General features: G+C 39.9%; 1 long non-coding RNA gene across 1 annotated transcript; it reads left to right on the forward strand.

Annotated features, from left to right (window-relative positions):
• The first annotated feature begins 406 nt into the window (after window positions 1–406).
• Window positions 407–3,867, forward strand: LOC130455007 (uncharacterized). Its single transcript, XR_008912774.1, has 2 exons — window positions 407–3,418; window positions 3,635–3,867. It is a non-coding gene; the product is annotated as an uncharacterized LOC130455007 (long non-coding RNA).
• The last annotated feature ends 3,292 nt before the right edge of the window (window positions 3,868–7,159 follow it).

Raw genomic sequence — 7,159 nt, forward strand, 5'->3', positions numbered from 1 at the left:
ATTGGAAGTGCAAACCTCCCCAGGAAGTCCTCCCTGATTCCTGTCAGCTGCTAGTGCCTTCTGCTTTAAGGTTACCATGAATCTACTCAGTATGTATTTTCTATCTACCTGTATATGCACATGCCATCCCAATTTAAATGCCAGTTCTGTTTTTCATTTTCCTTTGTGTCCAAGGTTAACCTGGTTTCTGGCACATAGTGAATCCTTAATACATGCTTATTAGAATGATTGATTGATAATCATAAATCCTTCCAGGACTGCTTCATAGTTAGGCTTAAATAGTAAATTTAATCTAGCTTCCAACGTGCCCGACAGCTAGCACCGGAGCCATGTAGAGTATCTTGGTTTTCAGAATGCTTCTAGGTGGCATTTAATTTTTTTTCTTTTTAATTTTTTCCATGGTTATGTGATTCTTGCTATCTCTCTCCCCTCTTCCTTCCCCACATCCTGGAGTTGACAAGCAATTCCATTGGGTTATACATATATTATCACCCAAATCCTATTTTCATATCATTCATTTTTTGTAAAAATCTTTTAAAACTGAAACCCCAAATCCTACACCCATACAAACAAGTGATAAATCACATGTTTTCTTCAGGATTTCTACTCCCACATTTCTTTTTCTAGTGTAGATAGCATCTTTCTCATAAGTCCCTCAGAATTGTCCTGGATCATTGCATTGCTTTTAGTAGCAAAGTCAGTTACATTTGATTGTCCCACAATATTTCAGTCATTATGTAGAATGTTCTCCTAGTTCTGCTTATTTCACTCCACATCGGTTCATGGAGGTCTGTCCAGTTCTTATAAAAATCCATTGATTCATCATTGCTAATAGCAAAATAGTATTCTATCTAGGTGGCACTTTAGCATTATAAGAAGAGCCAACTTTTGCCCTGAATTCCTGAAGTGATACATGTAGGTCACTGTCTCCCTTACAAATGGAAGGGCCAGAGGAAGCCACCAGATCTACAATAGGTAAACATTTTTGGAGTATTTATAAAGTCAGTGATAAGAATGTGACAGGATAAGAAGGCTTGGAAAGACTTTGATCTGTCCTGGTGAAAGGGATGCTTACATAAGTGGGATCATGGTTTTATTTACATATCTAAGTAGCTGAGTTTTTGCTTAATAAATGTATTTTTTAAAATCCTTACCTTTCATCTTAGAATCAATACTGTATATTGGTTCTAAGGCAGAAGAGTGGTAAGGGATAGGTAAAGGGGACTTGCCCAGGGTCACACAAGCTAGGAAATATCTGAGGTCATATTTGAATCCAGGACTCTAGGCCTGGCTCTTAATCCACTGAAACCACCTAGTTGCTCCTACCTGCTAAATCAGAAAAAAAGATCAGTGTGTTTTTGCTGATTTAATTTCCCTGGAAAAATGTGTAGCAATTTTGTTTATTTTCAGCACTTAATGGCTAATTTGGAAAGGAGTCTGTGAGAAGTCTGATTCTCTTGTTGCCTCTCATCACCATCTTACTAAGTGACAACATGACCTCAAATTCTCCAGTTCTATTAATGCCACTTGTTATTGGTGTTATTTTACTGTAGTCTTTTTTGAATTTTCTTACATTTGGGGCAATTGGCCACAGAACAAAGTGTCTAGTACATCACAGCTAATTAGTCAAATTGTACTTGATCAAATGGTTTGTTGGTTGGATAGTTGCTTGAAAAACAGTTAGATTGTGGGTTCCCTGAAGGCAGAAACCACACCCAGCACAAGACTGCCATGTGGTACAAGAACTTGCCCTTCATGCCTGGACAATGGGTAGTCTACTTGAGCTGAACTTGTCATCTGGAATGTGTAGAATATCTTCTTTAGGAAGGTAGGGTTAATTCAGCAGAAGAGAGTTAAGAACAGTAGAAAAGAAGGAATTGAAATATACAAAACAGGAAAGAATTTACTCATGTATTAAGATTTAGAAAGAGAGGTCAGACCAAGAAAAAAGCCAGTGAGATAATCAGGACTATCCCTAAGATCTCAGGGCAAAGACCTGGGGTTAAAACATTTTGTACAATGCTTCTTCCTTTGCCCCTTCCCCAGAGCCCATCGACACTTTTATTTCAGGAAATCAAATTTAAATTAATATCCAGGATAGCTTAGAATCCCCAAAGGGACATTGACTCATCTTGTTTGCCCTGGAAAGGAAAGATGGTGGAGTTGGGAGCAGATTACAAACTAATTGTAGGTGTATGAACCTCAAGATTTTTTTAGAGCTATCTGAGGAGTCAGCCATCTCCCTCTGCTTGGATTGCCTCTCTGGCTAACCTCCTGTCACAACAAAGTGGAGCCTCCTATCCCTGGGAGACTTTTTGGGAGATAAGATTTCGGAAAGTACTGTGCAGGCATAAGGTGTTATTGGTATTCCCCCACCTCTTTCTTTTTCTAGTTAAATCAATATTTTAAGGAGAACTGTGGCAACTTAGGAGTAATAATAATATTATCTAAAATTTATATTGTGCTTTGAAGTTTACAAAGTGATTTACATATGTTATCTTATTTGATCTTTGTAACAATGCCATGAGATAGTTGCTTTTATTATCTACATTTACAGATGGGGAAACTGAGGTAGATAGATACATGGTAAATGACTTTTGCAGGGTCATAGAACCAGTAAGCATCTAAGACAAGACTTGAACTGGGTCTTGCTGACTAGCACTCTAGCTTCCCCTTAAATTTTCATGGGTAAGTACTCTTCTCCATCAAATTTCATCACCTAGTTGAATAGTCATAGTCAGGTTATAAGACTATAGGAGGCCAGATTTTCAATTCATATCACTTCAATTCAACTTAGCAAACATTTATTAAGTGCTGACTTTGTGTGATGCACTTTGCTAGACGCTGGATATACGAAGATTAAAATCAGAAAAAGCCTTGTATATGTAGGAAAGAGCACAGGAGCTCTGAGCCTTGAAGGGAGCCAGAGAGTCTAAAAGATAAAGGTGAGGCAAGAGCATGCCAGACAAAGAAGGAATATTTAGTATGGGAAATATCGAGTAGGTTAGTCTAGCTGGGATGTAGCGTTCCTGAAGGAGAGGAATGGAATCTTTCTGGACAGATAGTGTGGAGCTGGATTATAAAGGACTGCAAAATTCTTTACATTTCAGGGGGAAATGAGTGATTGTGGAATTGTAATCAGATCAAGGACACGATGCCTTTACCAGCATTAGACCTGTGGACAGCTCTGCTCATGTCACTGCAGAGAAGCTGATGTCACTCCCATGTCACAATGAGAGGCTGGTAGAAGGCTCTGCATGGAGGCAGGAATTTAATAAATAGTTGTTTGACTGGATGGATGAAGGATTGTTTCTCCAGGTATCTGCCTCACACTTCAGGTGGCTGAATTAAGCAGGGAGTGATTTCAGCCTGACAGCTTGAAGGCGATATGCCATGACTATCCATCCCTCTGTTAAAGGTCGGGGATTTTTCAACACTTCTATATGTCCTAGTAATTTTCCTTTTGTTGCCAACCTGGAATCTTTATGTAAAATGGTACAACTTAAGGACTGATCAGACTTTCACACTGACTTTCTTTTGTTTTAAGTAAGATGCAGTTTTATAGCCCTCAGATAGGGTTCAATTAGTAGCTTGCAGGCTAATCTCTCTGGCTGCTTCCATCTCATTTTTCCAGCTCAGCAGGTGTCATTCTCAGATGCTCCATCTCCTTTGACTACATGCCAGCTTGCCCCTGTCCCCAGGAACCTGAACACCTCGACCACCTGGCTGAAAGCTGACACGACCCATTCTCTTAGCTCAGAGGAGGGGAGGGGGTAGAAATGGAGGAGCAGGAACTTGGTGGACCAACATTCAAGAAAGGAGTAAACAACCCTTAAATGTACTAATAAAACATTCAAGCTCTGGGAAGGCAAGAATGCTGGAAAAGGAAAATTTTAAGAAGTATTTTACAATAAGAATTAGAGACTTCTACAGCAATTAATCCAGATCAAGTCAGGATTAACTTGGAACGTTTAAAATAGGGAAAGAGCTGAGACTTTTAATTTTCCCGACCAGAGCTGCGACTAGGAGTAGGTCATGAGCAGTCACTAGGGCACAATTTAGCAAGAGAGCACAAGAAGACACACTTTTAATAAAAATGAATAATTTGGGTGCTGAGAAATTCCACTCTTTATGTTACTGAGGGAAATATGTATTCAATAGTGCCAGACTACATGGCTTACAGTTACAGCAACTAGAACCTTAACTGGATAGTCATCCAGAGCTGGTATATGTGCAGACTGTCTTGTCCAGTTCTGTTGCCAGATGAGGCCAAGAAAGGACCTCTCATCTGGGAAATCTCTGCCATTGTGGGACTCTATATTTTGGGCTCCTTTTCCATTCTTGCTTTGCTTACAGAGACAGTCTGCCTGTGGAAGGGGGTATGCTGAAGAGCAAGGTCCCAGAAAACAATTCACAAACCCTGGGAGTGGTGAAAGTTTTCTCATAGAGCTGTAATATTTTAAAATCCAAACCACTCCTCTCACAAATGAAAAACTGAAGTTAAGGTAGGAGAACAGAGCTGTAACGAGCAATTATTTCATCCGGAACAGCAAGAGTTGGTAGTGGGTGGGGTGGTAGTGATAATATAGAGGGGCAGCACAGACTGATGGGGGAATGGCAGACAGTCTGACTGGAGGGACAGTACAATCATTAAATAAGCAACAAGCATCTTTGACAGACTCTGGTGATATAGAAACAAAAATGAAAAAGTCTCTGCCCTCAATGAAGTTATATTTTAAGTAATCTATCTATCTATCTATCTATCTATCTATCTATCTATTGATCTATCTATCGATCTATCCATCCATCTACCCATCTACCTATGTACCCACATACCTATGTATGTATGTATGTATGTATTCCTCCATCTACCCATCTACCTATGTACTTACCTATGTACCTATGTATCTATGTATCTCTCTGTCTGTCTATCCATCCATCTATCTATCTATCCATCCATCTATCTATCTATTTATCTCTCTCTCTCTCTCTCTCTCTCTCTCTCTCTCTATCCCTCTACCTATGTACCTACTTACCTATCTATCATTATCAATAATTATATATAATCACATATATGATTATACATAATCTGATAGGTATTTAATCTACCTAGTAATATCTAATTAATAAATTATATTAATATCTAGTTGTTATAACTATATATAAAATTACATATTATATATTATCTAATAGGTAGGTAGTTAATTTATAATAGTAGATAATATCTGACAGTCAGATGAACAGATGGATAAATAGATAGTCTGCAGGTGTATACAAAATAATACATAGCAATTTGGGTGGGTGGGGGGAATGCCAGCAACCAGGGTAGGGGAATGAGTCTGAAAAGCACTGATGTGCTTTGAGCTGGGTGTTGGAGGAAACCAGAGGATCAAAGAGATCTCTAGCATTTAAGGAGAGACCTATGGTAGGTATTGGGACCTGTTCATTGAAAAGGCCTAGGGAGAGGTGTGGAATATCTTGTATGAGGAATAGTATGAAGGCTAAATTGGCTGAACTGGGGTGTACATGAGGGTAGAGCAAGCCTGGAAAATTCTGTTGAAATGCCAAACAGAGCAGACCTGTCAGGAGAGGATATCAGAATATCATCTGTCCCCCAGAGGGTCTAACATTCTTTATCCTAGAGCAGGAGTCACCAAACTTTTTACACAGGGGGCCAGTTCACTGTCCTGAGGGACATTAGAGGGTCGGACATTAGACCATTAGAGGGTCGGACTATAAAAAAAAAAAAACAAACCATGAACAAATCTGCTGCTGTCTGGGATAGTGGAGGCTGCAGTGCTGTCTGTGATGGACCTGTCACACCTTGCACAGACACATCACTGCTACCACTATACCGGGCAGCAGTATACACAGGGCAGAATCTCCTTCCCCAGATCGCTGCTCATCATGCTGACATCTTCCATTGGGCAGCCACATAATCCTTTGTGCGGCACCTCATTCTCATTCAGTTACTCTCAGAATAAGGTGCCACACAAAAGATTGTGTGACTGGAAGTAGTACTGTACGTGAGCGGTGTCACGCTTTGCAGCACTGCCACATACAGTGCACTCTCACTGACCACCAATGAAAGAGATACCTCTTCTAGAAGTGCGGTGGGAGCCGGATAAATGGTCTCAGGGGGCTGCATGTGGCCATAGTTTGGGGACCCCTGTCCTGGCTGGGGAAAATTATTTCCTGAGAAGTAGGTACATGGTGATAGGATCCTGGGAGGGATGGTATTGAACAGTGGTGTGGGCTGACAGAGGGGAAAGGTGAAGGGAAGAAGCATTTATGGTATGCCTGCTTTGTGCCAGTTGTTCTGCTACATGCTTTAACAACAACAAAAAAACCAAGCCTCACCTCTCTTGGAATTGATACTAAGTATTGGTTCCAAGACAGAAGATGCCAAGAGATTTTTTTTTTTTTACAAATATTAGCTCATTTGATCTTCAGAGCAACTCTTTAAATTGTTGTGCTATTATTATCTCCAATAAACAAGTGGAGAAACTGAGGCAAATGGTGCTTGGGGGTGGGGTTAAGTGACTTGCCTAGAGTCACAGAGCTTGTAAGTGTCTAAGGCCAGATGTGAACTATGGTCTTCTGCCTCCATGAGGTGAGCCACATAAACAATATTTTCCTGAATGCAGGTACCCTGGGATCTGCTCTATCCACTACACAATGCTGACATTAGGTTTTTTTCCTATGGAATTTTCACATGATCTAAAGGCATTTTTTATGATATCATATATCCTAATCTATTGAGCCATCCCTTAATTTTCTTAGACCTCGTTGTCCTAGTTTTTCTCAGACCCGTAACACTCTACCTTATAATATACTCATTTGTCTACATGCCACATTTCCCCCTTGATCCCTCTGCCTCCTACTGTAAGTTTTTTTGAAGGCAGGAACCATACCTTTTTGACTATCTCAACCTCACTGACAATCAGAATATCTTATCATTACTAAGGCTTCTAAATCATCTAATTCTTGGTGGTTCTCAGAATGTGACTGAATATCCCTGGGAGTCTTCAACATCCTTTCAAGGGGATTAATGTGGTTAAAACTATATTATTAGTACTAAGATATTTTAATTTCTAATATGATAATTAACCACAGATATAATCTACATGAACAAAATATCTTTGGGGGGTCCTCAAGA

Source organism: Monodelphis domestica, chromosome 6 (genome assembly GCF_027887165.1).
Source record: "Monodelphis domestica isolate mMonDom1 chromosome 6, mMonDom1.pri, whole genome shotgun sequence".
Taxonomy (NCBI): Eukaryota; Metazoa; Chordata; class Mammalia; order Didelphimorphia; family Didelphidae; genus Monodelphis; species Monodelphis domestica.